The sequence below is a fragment of the Alligator sinensis genome, unplaced genomic scaffold (assembly GCF_000455745.1).
Source record: "Alligator sinensis unplaced genomic scaffold, ASM45574v1 scaffold60_1, whole genome shotgun sequence".
NCBI classification, from domain to species: domain Eukaryota; kingdom Metazoa; phylum Chordata; order Crocodylia; family Alligatoridae; genus Alligator; species Alligator sinensis.
Window position 1 is genome coordinate 3,403,580 of NW_005841858.1, and position 18,784 is coordinate 3,422,363.

Sequence of the window (18,784 nt, forward strand, 5' to 3'; positions counted from 1 at the left end):
TCTTATATTGACTGTGTAGCTGGCCAGTGACTCATCCTTTCCTGAGGTCCCTTCCAATCCCAGTGCTCTGGGGGAGGGATGAAAAAACAGCATAAAAGGCAGCATTGTTTGAACTGCCCTGCTTTCTGCCTTGGTGTCAGTTATACTGAGCTGTGTATTCCAGCAACTCAGCATCAGACAACTATGACTAGCAGCACTTGGTTTCTAAAGGATTCCCTACTTGCTAGCAAGAGGGATTTCAGATTAAGAATACCTTTTTCTTCGAGGCTCTTTTATTTTATTATATTCATTGATTTATTCTTTTGAATTCTATAATTATATTGGATATTGTACTGTAGAATTTAATTTATATAGTAAGTGAAATACATTTATATTTTATTTCTATACATTTAAAGGTTTGCAGCATAAATTATAGAATTTATATAGGGACAAAGCCATATTTCTATTTGCTTTTATACATTTCTTATTTTCACCACACACCTACCTATGCTGTTGCACCCACACTTTTGAATTGATACAGGGACTAAGCCATATACTTGCTGTTTTGTTTAACATTTCTTATTTGCATCACACACAGACCTACTAGTACCACCAATGCTCTTGCACTCACACTTTTGAATTTATACAGAGGCTAAGCCATATACTTGCCGTTTAACATTTCTTATTTGCACCAGGCACCTACATTTTTAAATTTATATAGGAACACAAATACATTTATATATTTGTAGAAAAGAGAGACATGAAACACGCCATGAAGTGTGGTGGAAAGGCAGGTAGCGACACTGGACAGCCTTCAGGGAGGGGCGGAAGAGGGGGTAGAGGGAGAGCTGTAGCAGCGCAGGTAAAAGTGCAGAAGTACCTGGGGAGTCAGATGTCCGGCAGGTTGCAATGTGTCAGAATTCCACTGTCTATATTGAGCCCATGAGTTACTGTACCAAGGAGGCTGATGAAATAACGTTCATAGGCCCGGCTGTGAAAAGTGGTTTGCATCGTAATTTGTTCCCTCTCGGGATCAGCCTTGAGAGATTGGAGGCATAGTATTTTTTTGGTGAGGAATGTGCCCCCACAGGTAGTGGGGTATTGTTGTCTTTGATAGATTCTGGTGTGCAGTTTGTGGGGTACTGGAGATAGTTGGCAGATTTTGTGTTTTGAGCTGTAGGAAGTTGGCTTCAGTTCTGGTGATGAGCTTAGGTGCTTGTTTGAATTTACAAGCCATTTTTCAGGAGATAGGAGACTGGCGGGCTTCATGGCCACAGCAGGGCCTAGCAGGCCTGTAGTTTTCACTCCCCTGTGCCCTAAGACAGACACACTCAGTTGCACAAGCACCCATGTCACGAGTTTCGCCTGTCAGAAGCCAGAGGTGCAGGGCCCCTGAACCCCTGCATCTATCTCCTTGACAGCTGGCAGCCTTCATGGCCTCAGCAGGGGCTAGCGTGCCTGCAGCTTTCACCCTGCTGCGCCTTAACACACACACTGTCACCCAGGTCACGAGGTTTGCTTACCCACAGCTTGAGGTGCATTTTCCCAATACCCCTGCACCTATCCCCTTGAAACTTGGCATGACAAAGTTATAGGCTGTTTCGAGATTCCCCATTATAGCCTATGGGCGAAACGTTGAAACAGCATTGAAACAGAGAAACTGTTTTGACTAAATGAAATGGAGCAGTGGTTTCGAATTGAAATGAAATTCAGAACGAAACACTGTTCCGTCGAAATGCAAGTTGAAACGGACCGGTGCCATTTCGCACAGCCCTAATAGACAGTTTGAGAAACGTGCAGTTTCAAAACTAGCTAAGAGGCTTTGGCAAGCTGAGCTCTGTAGGAGAAGCACCACTTACAAACTTTCCAGGGCTGGATTCTAATATCCTTAGTCCAGTTTTAATAGCACCTTACTCCATGAATGTCCCTATTGACACTAATGGGATTATTCATGGAGTTACTCAACATAAGGATGACAGTTGCCATGTCAGCCAATACTGGGTGAAGCAGGGACCTTTAGAGCAGGAGTCTGTAGAGGCTGAGCTAAAAAGCAGAACTCATGCTAATGGCTCCAGCAGACCCTCATCTTCTATGGAGGTGGCACAAACAAAGGGGATGCAAATTATAGTGATGACTGGGTTACCTCAGGATTTCAGAATATAACCTAAGTTATTTGAAGGTAACTATCCCAACTTTTACCTTCAGGTTCTGGCAAAACCACATTGTTTTCAGTAGGGACTTCAGGATTCGTTCCAGTGTAAAAACAGTGCCCAGTCCAAAATAAATAAATTTATTATTTTGGCCATTTCAACTCTATCTAAAAGGATTTTATTGACTCTTCATTGAAAAAGCCTTGTTTAATATTGAAGTGTAACTTTTAAAGGCAGAAGCTGACTTTATAAAAACGTGCTCTAGCCGAGACCCGGAATCCAAAGTGTAATCGGGGGGGGGCGTTATAGCCATGTTATAAATCATTTAAATTAAATGTTTATATTAGCAGTGTTGAGAGAACCTTACACATCTCGGTGAATGGGGCATTAAAAACAAAGAGCAGAAAGTGCAGAAGTCCTCAAGTAGTATCTGCTGGGGGAGAAATACATAATCAATGGAGACATTGTAGCATGTGTTAGCAGATTCCTCCTCCTTCCAGCACTACTCTGCTTGCAGGCATATCATCCATTGAGGTATACGCAGTCATTATCCATGCTAATTTGTGTAGGCAGTCCTGCATGTTGCCCCATTGATTTCATATGGGGCAAAATGTCCTCTTCAGTGGATCATATTGAAGGATCAAGACCTGCACTGATAACTACTGTCATGCTATGAACTTGTTAATTAATTGTTATTAGATATTATGGACCAAAACCTCTCCCTATTCAGGCTCCACATGGACACCTTTTTCACTGTATCTGGGGCCTTCCATGTCTGAAGATGAGATGATGAGGTCTTGCATATAAGATTTTGAAAAATTAATGCATGCAACAGAGCCAAGTAGTTTATACAAGCGGATGTATCCAGAGATTTTCACAAGTTAACCTGCAGGACAGGTACTTAAAGATTGGTTGCAATAGACAATTTAAAAGGGATGTTAAACAAACATGATCTTGAATTTCTGAGTGAATGGGATCACTTGCATATGTTCTCCTACCCTTCTGCCTCCCCACCCCCACCCCCAAGACCTTTGCTGTGCCTGTCTGCTCCGTTCTTATAATAATATTTGCACTTGTCTCAGGAGTTCAGATACTTTACAGGCATTCATGAATACCCATGGCTTTTATCTTTGGAGGACATACTTGGGTTTAAGGCACAGGATCAGGGTCTGTGCTTGCAGGTTCCTTTGAAGGATCAAGGCCTACAAAAGAACTACCACTAACCTACTTCACAGCACCTTTCATTGCAAACACAAAACCTTGTTATTCACAGTCCCACTGAATTATATGTTTTGCCCAAGGTTATCCAGGGAATTTGTAGCAAAGATGGGAATTAAACCTGGGGCTCCTGACTCCCAGCCCTGTGTCTAAACCCAAGTACATTCTTCAAAGATTCTTTTCACTTGTGTGTCAATATTAACCTTGATAATAATAATGGAGCAGGTGAAAAGAGCAGAGGAACAATGCAAAATGTGACTACCTGCAAATCAAGAGATTTCTGATATAATCTTTGACCATAGTAGTCCTTGGATGCAAAATTATGATATGTTCTGGATTTTAATCTGCATGCCTTCTCTGTAACAGCCACACGATATTTGTATGATACAGCATTCATAAAATTAGCAGTATATTAAAATACTGCAGTTCTGTACCCTCCTAAGAATTTTTATAAGGTTACACTAGGACTTGTAGCTGTTGGTTTTCTCTCAAACACTTCACGTGATATTTTGCAGGATTTTCTTCCTGTGTTGTGTTGCTACTTTCTGTCCTGTACGTGAACTCCCTTCCCCCACTAGTTCAATTAAAATACATTCAGGAGGCCTTCAAGCCTACCTGTTAACATCCTCTCCTTCACACTCGCTCAACTAGCCAGCTGTTCTTTCTATGAAAATACAGCTGTAAAGTTTTATAAATAGTAAATTAAAGCTTGCTTTAGCTATTCCAGCTGGCCAACATTATGGTAGTGAGTAATCCATCATTACAGTGTCATCCTTCCATTGATGTACTGCCCACCAGCAAAATGCTGGTGAGAGGGGCGAGAAAGTACATGCTTTGCAGGGCTCAGCAACCACTTTTAATTTAATGGTTCAACCTTTTTTCAGAAATAATTTTGCAAAGATAATCTAACTACTTGTGGAAGTGTCAGTGACAGAATGCTAACAGATAGGAAGGCTGGCCTGAGGAGACTTAAGCGTTTTCATACTGGTGGAAAAGCAGACAGTACCAGATGTGTGGAAGTGGAGAGACAGTTGCCTCCACTTTTTTAGTGTCAGGGAGGAAGGAGCAAGTGTTTCTTCCAGACTGTGTAAACATCAGTGTTTGGATGATACAGAGTTATCTCGGGATAGAATTGCTGCACCTGAAAGAACTCAAGTCTCTGCTTGATAAGAGGTGATAATGGATGGGACAGATAAACATGAATGATCAGTATGTTTAACATTTTTTCTGGATATGTTATTTTCTTTTAGTGTGTATGTAGGTTTATGCTCCTTTATGACAAGGCAAGAAATTAACAGAGGAAGATTTAGGTAGTAAATCTGTTACTATTACTAGAAGGATAGTAGAGTTAGCAAAAGATCTGCATGTTTCATCTGAGTTCTGTAAGCATAAATTAACACACAGTTCAGTTCAATGCTTCAGAGCAGGACAGTGACTGACTCTGTATTTGCATGAAGATAAACAGTTAACACTGTCTTGGACTCAATTGTGCACCCACTGAAATAAATGTGAGGTATGCTTCTAACTTTAATGTAAGCACTAGCCACCACTCAGTATATAACCTTTCATTCCAAGTCAAGTAAAAGAAAATAGCTGTTGTGTGTTTTTCTTCCTTTTTATTTAGCTTCAGTAATCTACCTTATAGTTTGTTTCCCAAACTTTGTATAACTGCGTACACAAAACTTACCACCTATCTATCACTTCAAAGATATTTTTCGAAACACCATTGTCATTATTTTGCATGTAGTAGAAACTGTTCTCCCTCCCTCCCTCCCTCCCTCTCTCTCTCTCTCTCTCCTGTAATAAGAAAAATGTGGACTTTAAAATGTACTTCAATACATGCTGTTCACATGGTTGCTTTATTTTGGTCTATAAAAATAACAATTTGTTTTCTAAGCATGAACAGATTTGTTTAAACAAATAATATAAAATTCATTTATGTGCTGCAAACTCATTTCTGTTTTAAGGTTCAAACGCACGTGCCCCTTTAAAATAAATATATTTTATTTTAAATGTTTATTAAATATTCTGCACGTGCCCCTTTAAAATAAATGTAAACATAAGGAGGTAACACCAACATCAGATTATCCATGTAAAAATATTTCATTCCACCCTCTGTTTTCCTGCTAGTCACCTTTTTCTTTCAGCTTGTTCAAACTTTAAGATTTTGACCAAAAAAATCAATTATTTTCTTAAGATAATTTGAAAAGCTTTGATTTGACAGTTGCCGCTCTTCTGTTACAGCCCTTAAGACAGCAATTCTCAACCTTCTTAAACTTTTAAGCACCCCTCATTAAGACTCACAGCACTCATTTGATTATAGAAAAATAATAAAGCAATTCTTCCATTACAAAGAACTCAGAAAAACCACAACAGATCAGCATGTTTTTGAAATTATACCTATTTGAAATATCTAGGTTTATTTTGTAAGTCATATTTAGGTGTCTGCATGCTTACCAGTGCCAATATTGCACAGCATCCCACAGTACTCTTAGATATATCTCATGACACCCCAGGGCACAACAGAGCCCTGGTGGACATTCACCACCTTAAGAAGAACATTATCTTGTGCACAGAGGAAAGAGAAAATAAATTATTTTTACCCTATGTTAACATGTATGTGTGCATATATCTTCTTTGTGAATGTAATAAATTTTCATTACCAGACAAAATCAAAAAGTTCCTGTGTAACTATTCATAAATCTACATTTTAATTATTTTTTATAACATCCAAAAAAGTTCACTGAATACTTTGCTGTTCAAAAAAAAAAGGCAAGGCATATAGTTAAGGCCATCATGCACTCTACAATGCAGAAATGTGGGCCCAAGTGACATCAATGGAGGTCCACAGTTTACCACAGATAATCACTGTAGTATCTCACCTGAATTACAGAAGATATCTCTATCTTGTTTTGGGCCAGATTCTGCCTTGCATATATGAGGCTGGCTTCTCTTGCCTTCATTTCATTATAAATGGTTATGAAAACTGTATTAGAATTCAGTGAATTGGGTTTGGAGCTGAGACTATCCTAAGGACAACTCAGATAGTGGACAATTAGTCCTTCGTTAACTGGACTTAAAATTTTAAAACATCTAAATAAAACAGAATGAAGCATTTGAATCTGCAGATGGGTATATTAGTGGATAAGATAAGAGTTCAAGATCAGGCTGTGACATATTATTCCTTCTAAAAGGAAACTGAAGGTTACATTGTGGTGTGATAATTCATTGGATGCAATGAGATGAAGGAATTAAAGCTGTCAGGAAGGGTTTTGCTGTTACACAGAGATTATAAATTCTGTTAACTGAATCTGTAGGAAAATGGCAATATGTGCTCTCTTAGATTTGGTGCAATTCTTTTTGGAAGCTGTTCCATATGTAAGTTAAGTTGTTCCTTTTCTGAGTCCTTCACAGCATTACTTCTTGCTTGCAGAGCTACTGCCTACAGGATATGATCATACAAGCAATAAATCATGATGTGGAGCAAGAATGTAAGTGATTTTGGAGTTGGATCCCGAGTTAAATCCACTACTAAATGTGTACATGTTTTCTCAAATGCCATTTTAATTTGTCCATCTGTGATTATTTTAGCATTCAGGAACATCCAATGAGAGATGAGAGACACTTTTAAAAAACAGTAAAAAGTTTGTTTTTTCTTATCCTCTGCCACAGATATACTTTATTCAGAAATAAAATATAGGGCAGATTCAGGATTTCAGAAAGAGGGCGGTGGGAGCAGTGACTTGCAGTGCAAGGGTGGCTGCACCCCAGCTCCCAACTTCCCCTGCACACACACAAGGGCAAGCAGACTGCACCGCAGGAGCAACACTGGGTACTTTTTTTTTTAATCCCTCAAATAGGTCAAAATCTTCACTCCTACCTCATCTCCCCTCCCATTCGCCTCTCTCCTGCCTGCTGCTGCCACTGCCCCCAGCTGAGCCAGGGAGGTGGCGGGGACGGGAGGGCTCCAGAGCTATTCTTGCCCCACTACAGCTAGGCTACATGTGAAGCCAGGCTGCACTACAGACAGCACCTGGAGTTGCAGGAGTGGGCAGGTTTCACATCTTGGGCTTCAGGGAATACCAGAAGGGACTAGGCAGGGAGGAGGGACCCACCTCTGGTGCCACTGTCTCTGGCTGAGCACAGCTCCCCACAGAGCTTGACTGGAGGGGGTAAGAGTGGCTCTGAAGCCTCCTTGTACCCCAGTCCCCAGGGCAGGTGGAGGCAGAAGCAGTGTTTGAGGATGAGGGGAGTGAAGGGAAGAGGATGGAAAATGATGCTGAGCAGCGAAGGGAAGTAAGGTGGGGGTTTTTCCTTGCTTCAGGGACTTGAAAAAAAGTCCCCAGATACTTCTCTCAGGGTGTGGTCAACTGAAAGAACGGGATGCATCTGGATCTACCCCTGATTTTATTTTTTAAGGAAAGGTTAACCCAGATGCAAACTATCAATGCAATATTGTGCATCTGTTTTCTGTAGGTGCAATTTTTATGACCAAGTTTTTGCACACATACAAATTCAAACTTTTATAAACTACATTTGTATGTACCAAATGCACTAAATACCTGTGTGTGCCACTGGTACATGGAAATGCCCCTTTGTATATGCAAAAATGTAATTACATTATTTGCCCCATTTGCATTATTTATTTGATTTTTATAAATGCCTTCCATTTTTGCAGAAAACTTTTTTGGTATCTTTAATTATACACAATAAATAAGGATTTTAATATTTTCTGGAATCAGCTAATTTTTGTAAACAGTGGGCATGTCTACATGAGACACTACATCACCTTAGCAATGCGTTACGGTGACATAGCATCAGCAGGCACAAACCATGATGCCACAACTATGTCGCTATAGCAACACACTCCCTCACTATTGTGCATTGCTATGGCAATGTGGCAGCAAAAAATAACTGTGCCCCGCTGCCAAAGGAAGCACTAAATAACAGTGCAATAACAACAGCGCCGTAGAGGCACATGTAGACACGCCCAGTGAACAGCAACAAAGTCTGGTGATGAATATGTCCAGAAGATCACTCCACAATGCCTAGAGTTTTGGTGGAAATGCCATTACCTGTTAGCAGATATGATTGAATTCATTGTTTTGAGATTCCTCCCAAATATTAACAATTTAGCCTAAGTACAGGAATCCTTGAAAGAGAATGTCTGATTAGTTAATTCATATTGGATCCCATTGGATGCATTCAAGCAATAGCTATTGGGTGTGCATGAGTAGAAGAAGGCATAAAGGCATATGTCAATTCTTTTAAAATACATTAAGAATCCTGGGAACCCATAAGCTAAAAATATTTTAGACTTAACTGGAAGGAAATTAAAAAAAAGGTATCAAATAAAAAGCATGAACAACTACCCACTATCATATAGAAGAGCAACAGAATAAGCACAATAAGCAAGCTGCTATTTTTCTATGTAAATAAGATGGACATTAAGATCAGAAACACTTTAGCCCAGAAGAGGAAAATGAGGAATTTTATGAGACAAATGCTGTGGAATAGGGTTAAAAGAATACAACTACAATTTTGTCTGCAAGAGAGCCAGTCCTGGAGTCTCTGTGCACAGAAAACCCACAAACTAACAACATTTGCTTAGAGCTTGCACAATCAAACCACAATTCCTAAATTCATTTCAAAAGAATGAAAAGATGGCGAAACATTAATCCTTCTGACTCACTTGAACTTGGTCCTTCAAAAGGGTACCACCCCACTAATGAAAGAGGGAATCTGGTAGGGCATTTTGAAGTGAAAAACATCAATGAAGGATGGCTTTAAAGAATGCTTGTCAATATTAATATTTTGGGGCCTTCTGGGAGAAAAATAAGGCTAATATTGGAGCAAGTCCATGAGGAGGATGGATCTCCCACTGGTTTTTTTTACTGGCATCACTGAGGGTGTGATTCTGTAGTCTCTGGTTTTGTTGTTCTATTGTCAGACTATTGTGTGCACAATATTTACAGCACTGGAGCCGTTCAGCACAATTTCTTTAATAAAACTGCTGTTCCAAAAAGGAGCTGCAAGTCATAGGTGGTATAGATATTATTGTCTTAATATAGCAATTGCCATAATTTATGAGGTGTATGTATCCACTGTGAATACAGTTGCATTAAATGTAAATATGGTTGATCGTTTCTGTAAGTAGAAGACCTTGGTTGGTAAATTGGTTCCAAAATGTGAGTTATTTTGTAATAACAACATAGTTCTGGTGACCATACCTTTGCTACTGTGATATTGAAGGAGACAAGATTCTCTCTGATTTTCTCTACAGCAGTGGCATGGTTCTGTAAGAAGCATTTGTACTGTTGACAGGTACATTTGGAGCAGATTTTGCACCAGTGATGCTTGGTCTTCTGCCTATGTGCTTTATTTAACAGCATCTACATGGCATCTACATGAAACACTAATTGCGCAGTGGCATGCTGGGCAAAAACCATGCTAATACACTACTGCGCAGTAGTATTAGGCTACTGTGCAGTAAGCATCACTAAAAACCTGTGTACCGGCACTACTGTGCAGTAACGCAAGTTACCGTGCACTGGTTTTAGTACTTGGTTTTAGTACTTGGATAACCAAGTACTAAACTTAATGAACAGTAATTATGACACATTAATGAATGTGTAAACGCGCCCAGCTTGTCAGTGAGTCATAATCTGTGGTGAAGAGGGAATGGCCTAGGCCCAAGGCACTGAAAGTTTTGCTTGCCAGGTAAAGATACTGTCCTGACTGCTTGTGGTACCTAGGCCTTTCAGTTGGGTAACTTTGAAATAAGCAACAAAGTAGGCAACAATTGATCCTCTAGATCATGGTGTACACATAAAAAGTCTGGTCAGGTGCCTGATGAATCCACTTCTATGGAGTCCTGTGACCATCATACCAAGACCTGTGATGCGTATGCCTGGGCAAGAGTATGGAGGAGTGGAGGCTACCCAAAACTTACCATCCCTCCTTTAGACTACTGAGACAGAATCCAAAGCCAGGCTGAGTCCAGACATTCAGTGCCTCAGTGGTTGTAGCTTCTGCCAGAAAGCAACAGATAAGAACTGCTGCCAAGTGCCTAATGCCTCAGCAAAGACACATTTCTGTCGGGGTGAGGTCCCTTAGCCTTTCTCCAACCAAGGAGTATCCACAAGGCATCAGGGGCTAGGATTTTGACCTGCCCTATATTCACTTTACTCTGGAGGTTGCAGCATTGTAGGATTTTATCGGAACTACCCCACAATGAGTAGCTTCACCACATTACAACCAGGCCCTCCGGTCAGATGCAGTTTATGGTCATACCCAGAACCAACATAAGCAACAATGAGGATAAAGAAAGTTTCTAAAGATTTTGTGGGTGAGCCATTTTTGTCATTCCATTCCTGAAATGAGATGGAGGAAAGCCTGTGATCTTTGCCTGAATGAGGCAGTACACAGAACAGGGAAGTAAAATGTCCTACATCTAGGCAAAAAGTTGAGTCCAAAGAGTTCCCAGCCTAGAGATGGTAAGCAAGAAACCCATGTTTATGTAATTAGCCATTTCATGCTATGTTTATTATTTATAATTGCATTTTTAAGGTATGAATGTGTTGCCTTATTTATTTCTGGTTTACCAGCACATCAGTAGGTGAGCTGGTTGCCTTGCAATCAGCCCAGGTTCCTTTGTTTTTGTCATACAAAAGTTGAAACCTTGCTCCACCTCTGCAGCATTTCATAAAAGCTGCCTGTGTGCTGGCATCACCTCTTTTAAAAGCCTTTTACAATAGAAGTCCGTAGACTTTGCCTCCTGCTGTTTTGTCAAACAGGGAACTTGCTTTCATATAAAAATGTCTACCACCTCTACTTCAAAGCTGGAAACAGAGAGCCCAGTTCAGCAAATACATGTTGGATAAGAAAAAAAAGTACTAGCCAGTATTGAAATGACAAGTAGAGTTTACTTTGAGTTTTCTCAAGGTAATTGTGCAAAGACTTCTTCAAAATTAATCTATTGCCAGTGTCTTCCTTACTAGTATCTGAAACTCTATTTTTCTTTCTCTTTCCATCACTGGAGGCTGCTATAAGGTTCCATCTGCATATATGAAGGGGGGGAGGATTTACAACCAAATTAGTTATACTGTACCAGTATGAACACTGTAATGAAGGTGCCTTATGCTGTTACAAGTTATTCCCTGTTTTCTATGAAAATAGCTAAGCAGATATAAAGCACCTTTGTATTAAAATAATTGCACCTGCATTAGGCCAGGTCTGCACAACCCACTTTTGCCAGTCTATCTGTGTAACGGTGTAAATGGTATGATTCCTGATCAACAGAGTTCAGCCCACAGAAGACTCCAGTTCAGATGCAGCTAGACTGTCAAAGCTGAGCTTTAAGGGTGCAATTTATTTTGGTTGGCCGTGGGGATAGAAAATAAGGCTGTGCAAAGCTTTGGTTGCTGATTTGATTCAGCGGAGATTCAGCCCGATTCCGTGGCCAAATCTCCAAATCTGAATCAAATCAGGAGACCCTTTAATCTCTCCAAATCAAATCAGAACCCCTCAAATCGATTTGGAGAGATTCAAGGATTCGGACATAGACACCACTTTAAATGTTTTTTCTACATACCGCAAGGTATCAGGCAGCTCATGAATGCTGAGATGCTGGGGAGGATGGAGCGTCCCACAAGAGCGTGGGCTGGTCCCCAGTGTGCTCAGCAGCGGACCCAGAAGTGGACCGGAACCACTTCTGGTCCGCTTCCAGGTCTGCCGGAGAGCACACAGGGGACCCCTTCCACCCCCCCCCAGCTCAGCAACTGGTGTCTCCTGGGTCTGGGGGGGCACCCGGGGTCCCCCCTCAGCCGATTGCTGACCTGGGGGAACGCGGGGTGGGGGGGTCCCCTGTGTGCTTGGCAGCAGACCCAGAAGTGGACCAAAAGTACTTCTGGTCCATTTCCGGACCCACTGCCGAGCACACGGAGGGCAGCAGTCCATCCACCGCATCCTCACAGCATTCACAAGCATTCGCAAGCCACGCCTGGTACCTTGAGGTATGTAGCAAAAACATTTAAAGCTGTGTCTATGGCCGAATTGCTGATTCTCTGAATCAGCATCGAATCTTCAGATTCACATTCAGCCAAATTGAATCAGGACAGTGATCCAAATCAAGAAAGCAAATCACTATTCCTGATTCAGGCCAAATCCAATTCGAATACCCCTAAATTAAGCTGAATCTCCGCCAAATCGAATCAGCGACCAAAGCTTTGCACAGCCCTATTTTCTATCACCATCGCACACCCTTAGAGGAAACCATATAAAAAAGCACATAACTGCTGGTAGAAGCCTGTCTAAAGAGCACTTTACAGGTATGTCATATTGACACCACTATATCTGGTACCACTTTAATGAATCTAAGTTGTGTCACATGACCGAAACCCGATCTCTGCACAGTTGGATGTGGGCCATGGGCTAGGGAATGCCAATGGAAGACCCACTGGGCATGTCTGCATGTTCATTAATGCACCATAGTTACTGCACATGAATAACCAAGTACTAAGTCAATGCTCAGTAACATGCACTACTGTGCAGTAGCAGCAGCGCATGGGTTTTTAGTGACATTTACTGCGCAGTAGCCTAATATTACTGCACATTAGCATATTAGCATGGTTTTTGCTCAGCAAGCTACTGCACAGTGTTATTAGGCTACTGTGCAGTTGGCATCTCATGTAGATGCACCCACTGAAGTGATCATTTTTCCTCACAATTACTTCCCTCACATTTTAATGTAGGAGGGGATGGTCTGGGCTACTGAATTTGGGAAGTAAATTTGCAATTTGCATATGCATTCATAACAGTGAAGAAAGTGTACATAAATTTCTGCGTACCCAGTATATTTGAGTTGCTTATTATTGCCTCATTTTGCGGGCTCTAGAGCTGATGTTTTCAAGATTTGCTATGCAACCATGATGGTCAGTACTCTGCTTTTGTGAGTTCTGAAGTGAAAGCTAAAATTCTCATGTAACTGTATAATTCCAGGTACTGGAATGGCACAAGAAAAACCACAAGCATTGCAAAAATTATGTTAAAGTTGCAAGCCTACACATCACTCTATCTGGGGTGAATGAATAGTTTGCATTAGCATAGATCGCTGTTATATAACTGAATATCCTATAATGAACAAAAAGCCCATCCCACAAACATTTACACATGGGAGTAACTTTACTCAGATACTCCTTAGTGGAAATATTCATGAGCCAAACCTACTCATGCTTACAAATGTAGAGCCATGCTTGAAAATCTGCAGCAAGAGTATATCCAGAGGGAGAAATGATGATGAACAACCTCCTCTTAAGCTCCATTAGAAAAGCCTGTGGATTCGTGTTGTTCATCCTTTAGGCTCACCTTGAAAAGCAAGCCTCAAAGGCTGCCAATATGTTTATATTTGTATTTGTATGGGAGTTTCAGTTGTTGCGTCTGATAGAAGCAGTGAGGGGATAAGAAAGACTTAGTAAGCCTAGAACAAAAATGCAACAATTAAGTGCTTGAAAACAATTCTTGGAGATTGCTCCATTGGCTCTCCTGAGACTTACGAGCATTGAGAGGTTGTTTTTTTTAGCTAGATAACTTGCTCACTATGCAAGTTTCTCAAGCTCTCTCAGTTCTATTGTAAAGCTGCCAAGGAGAAGGCTTTGTGTGTGAAATGTATTGGAGTGACATTCATGCCTCTGAGTTTACATGGTCTTTGTAAAATAATCTCTACTTGGTACATTTTGTTGTAATTTTTCAGATGTTTGTCTTTATTAAAAGAAAAAGAAGCCCTTCATAAGTTAGAAAAAGGATTTCTAGCTTAGCTTTTCCTTTCTGTGGAAAGTCAGTGCCTAGTGTCAGAAATAATATTAATTTACCTAATATAGGCTGTTATAGCATCAAAGCTTTGGCTTTCATAGAATGTCAGACAGGATGGGGGGCTGGGAAGAAAAGGACTTTTCTCCATATACCCTAACTTAGAGTATTGGCACTAATTCACTAGTGAAACCGCAGGTCATTATTTCTGAATTTGCACATTAAAAATAACATCTACTCATAAGGGAATATCTTTAAACCACAAATGCCAGAAATAACAATTGTATTAAACTGCATTCATGAATACATAATAAAGTTCAATTTGCCATTATTTATCATGTTACTTAAAATTAAATTGAATTTATAATGGAAAAAAAGATTTTGTGCTATTTTGAAAATAATGCAAAATCTTTCATGCCATTCACAAAGCATTTGTATTAGCACCAGTGTATACAGATTAATTTATTTATTTTTGTTAAATTATCACTGCTTTCCATTGTTCGTTGATCCTCGGGGACAATTCACATTCTTTCATGTATTTTTTAAAAGCGTAAAGAGGCACATAGACAAATAATACATTAAAAAGTCACAGCCATTTGATTTTATTCATTTATGAAATCCCAGAATAGGTAAAAAAAAGTAAGGAATCCATATCTTTGGGATTTGTGCTCCACTTATAGCTATAATATTTGTCTTTATATTAAAAAAGAGGTAGCTATTGCTACTGTTATTATAAGCATTTAATGAGTAGTAACTTTTCAGTACTGCCCTGAGCTCTGCTAATTTAACATGCTATAGAATGAACTAGACTGTCTAATTCTGAAATCAATGGGACTCTTCACTTGAGTAACAGGTCCAAAACAGCTGAAACAAGATCTTATAAGATTCCAACACTGCCACATGGAGACCTAGGGCACCCAAAAATCTTGCACCATATGCATTTCTTCTGCTGTCAAGAGATGGCAGGATCCTAGGGGTGATGATCTCTCAGAAATGAAAGCTAAATACAGAATAGAGATGGTAAATTCTCTTCATTTCAGACTTCATTAAAATTTCTGACTTTTGTCACCTCTTCAGGACAACCATGACACCAGAAAGTTCTGCTCCTAGAAAATATAGCTGTCTAGAACCTGATATGTTCATTCCACTTCACTTAAACAAGTGCTCCAATTTCTGTCTGCATTCAGGTACAAATCAAGAAGTTGGGGCCAATATTTAAACAGCTGGATTGTCTGGGACTAAATGTGGGAGAGATTGCTTCTCACCACATATCTCCGATAAGCTGTTAAGATCTGCCAGGTAGGGCTGTGCAAAATTTCGCTGGACGTTTCATTTCGACACTGCTTCGACTCATTTCGAGCTCGCAACTGCAAAATCAAAATGAAATGAAGGGTTTCAAAACAGCCTTGAAACAAAATGAGGCTAGTCAAAATGTTTCAAAACTTTCAAAATGTTTTGAGTTTCGAAGCAGCCAGCAGCCAGGTGGTGGGGAACAGGGGGGAACCAGGGCTGCACTCCCAGTGGCTCTAGGCTCAGCCAGGTGGGGAGTGCAGCCCTGGCTCTCCCTGCCTCCCGCGGCTGGGGTGGGAAGTCAATCACACCACAGGGGAAGGGAACTGAGCCCCGGATCAGTTCCCCTCCCCAGTGCTGCAATTGGGCTAGAGAAGGGACCTGAGCCAGATTGCTCAGTTTCCCTCCCCAGCCCTACGATTGGGCTGGGAAAGGCAACTCAGCCAAGCTGGGATGAATTCCCAACCCCAACATGACCATCGCGTTGGGGAAACGAACTCAGCCCAGCTGGGCTGAGTTCCTCCCCCCCCAGCATGACCATCGCGTGGGGAAACAAGCTTATCCCAGCTGTGCCAAGTTTGTTTCACCAGCCCAATGGTCGCATTGGGGCAGGGAACTCATCCCAGCTGGGCTGAGTTCCCATCCCCAGCCTGATTGTAGGATGGGAACTCAGCCCAGCTGGGCTGACTTCCTTTCCCCAGCCCAATCTAGTGCTGGGGAGGGGAACTGAGCAATAGGGCTCAGTTCCCTTCCCCAGTCCCAGGCAGCAGCACCAGCTTCCCTCCTTCATCTGGCAGGCAGATCAGGGGCCCTCAGCCCCAGGAGGACTGGCACAGCCCCTGCAGCCCTCCCAGGGTTGGACCCCGATCTGCCTGCCAGATGGGAGAGGCTGTTTTGAGCTTTCCCATTATAGCGAATGGGCGAAATGCTAAACCAGAGTTGAAACAGCCTCACTGTTTCGACAAAGCGAAATGGAACAGCTGTTTCAACTCGAAATGAAATTCAAAACAAACTGCTGTTCCATCAAAACTTTGAAACTCTAGTTGAAATGGAACAGGGCCATTTTGCACAGCCCTACTGGCAGGCAGCATTATTTGGTGGAAGTTTTAATTCCCTAGGCTAAATTAAACTCTGTTGCAAGTAGTTGCAATTCTCTTATTTTCCAGTGGAAGGTGCTTATTCCAGTGTTTAAGCAGATGAGCTTGAAGTGAGCCTTGACATCTGGAACCATTATAGCTTACAAAGGTGAGAGCCTTCCTTCTTTGGAATTTGGTCCCCATAGAAAGACCATCAGAGACAGTCTAGCACCTTCAGGGCAAGATGCAAGCAGCATTTATTTTGTTTACCATTTGGATAACTTATTTCACATGAGGCTTTTCTGTAATTAAAAATTCTGTAATTTTCTGTTACAAAGTCATTACAGAAATCGATTAAATAAAATGGTTAATTAAAAGAACCTCCTATGTACTCCACTTCATACTACCAGACTGATCTCTAGTCTCTCCTTCAGAAAACATGATAAATAGAAGCTCCTTAGTGCATGCCTTAGTTTTGGGGAGCAATAAGTTACATGAGACAATAACAGGACCTATTCAAAAAAGCCTGGAGATAATCTCTACAAAAATAAGAGCTTTTTATGAATAAGACCAAATAAAGGCTACTCACTTGAGTAAGGGTAGCAGGAGCAAATCATTTGTCATAGATAAAAATCTTAAATTGAAATTGAAATACTTAAGCAATCTGAATTAAATGCATTTTATATCATCTTTGACATGATTATGCCCTTATTAAATTAAAGCTTTATACAGTTGTAAAATAAAGACCATATGCAAAATTCCAATGAAATACTTTCTAATTTTACTCTTCTGTATGCTACTTATCCATGTGTTCTTTGCAATGGGCTAAAATAATCATTTATGAATACAACTCTAATTGCATTATAGCTGATCCATTTTCTTCTCTGAAGCTAGTAGTCAACAGTTTATTCTCTCACCTCAAAGATGAAACTGAATGTCAATTTTCAAGATAACATTGACATGAACGTATGTATCAGGCAAGTAGACAAATACCACTATAATCATTTTTAATCCTTTAAAGCTGTGACTGAGAAGTGGCATTTGGACTGGATTTAAACTTGGCGTTGCCCATGCAGAAAATTAACTACTACACAAGACTTTGATTTCTAAATATTACCCATTAGAGAGTTTTTACATAGGAAATCAGAGTATTATATGTAGCTTTAACTTTGTTAAAGAGTCCAACAACATTAACTTTACTAACAATAGCATTCTAAAACTAGTACATTTTTTGCAGCATATTTACAGGGGAAAATTGCCCTGCAATCCAAAAAGCATACAAATAGGCCTTTAACAATCCTTCCTTCTTGATGAGAGTTACATGCAATAAGTTAATTTATATTTTAAAAAGCAATGTGTATTACCCTCATGATTGCAACTTATGGAACATTTCTATGAGCTGGTCTGAATTAGTTAGCGTGCTGTTTGTACAAACAATTGTAATCCGCTGGTGGCTAATAAAAATTTAATACTAGTAAAAGTCAGCCATCTTAGGGAAGTTCTCATCTATGGGGAAAAAAAACCTGCATAGAAAGTATACCCACAATGCTGCACTTTTGTTTAAAAATCTATTGTTTCTAAGTGGTTGATAAAACATGATGTTCATAATGAATATAAGTAGCTTGTTAGGAGCAAAATGTTATTCTACATGACCTCAGAGTATTTTTTTTATTTCTGTAATAAAATTACCAGTAACAAAATTGCTATAACAAAAATTGTGTGAACAAAGCTGTGACTGCCAAGTTACTCTTATAAACGTGAGCAATATACTCTATTATAACCCTTCTTGGATTTAGTGCTTGAAGAGTTCCAAGTCCTTAAATCTATTCTGGAGAACATAATAAATACTTGGGTCTCACTTACAAACTTCCAGTAGGAAATTAGTAATTATGTTTTAACGCTGTTTATTGCTCCTTGTGAGTGCCCAGTGAAATACATATCAGCAGAAGTTAGAAGTGATCAGAAAGGAAATTAAAAATTTGGCACTTGTTAAAGCAACAGGAATAGGCCTGAATAGGACTAAATAAGCAGCAGAAATACAATGGGCTTTTAGTAAATGACTCTACTTTGGGGGGTCAATTTTCAAAGATACAAATGGAATTTGGGGCCCATTTCCCTTTGACCGTCAAGGAGAGTTGGGCTTTTATTTGCCCTTTGTACCTTCTGAAAATCTCCCCCAAGTACCTCAGTTTTATAAACCTTTTATATGTGGTTCACATTGTTTTCTGAACAATTCCCAATATATTTCTTGATAAAATCATTCCT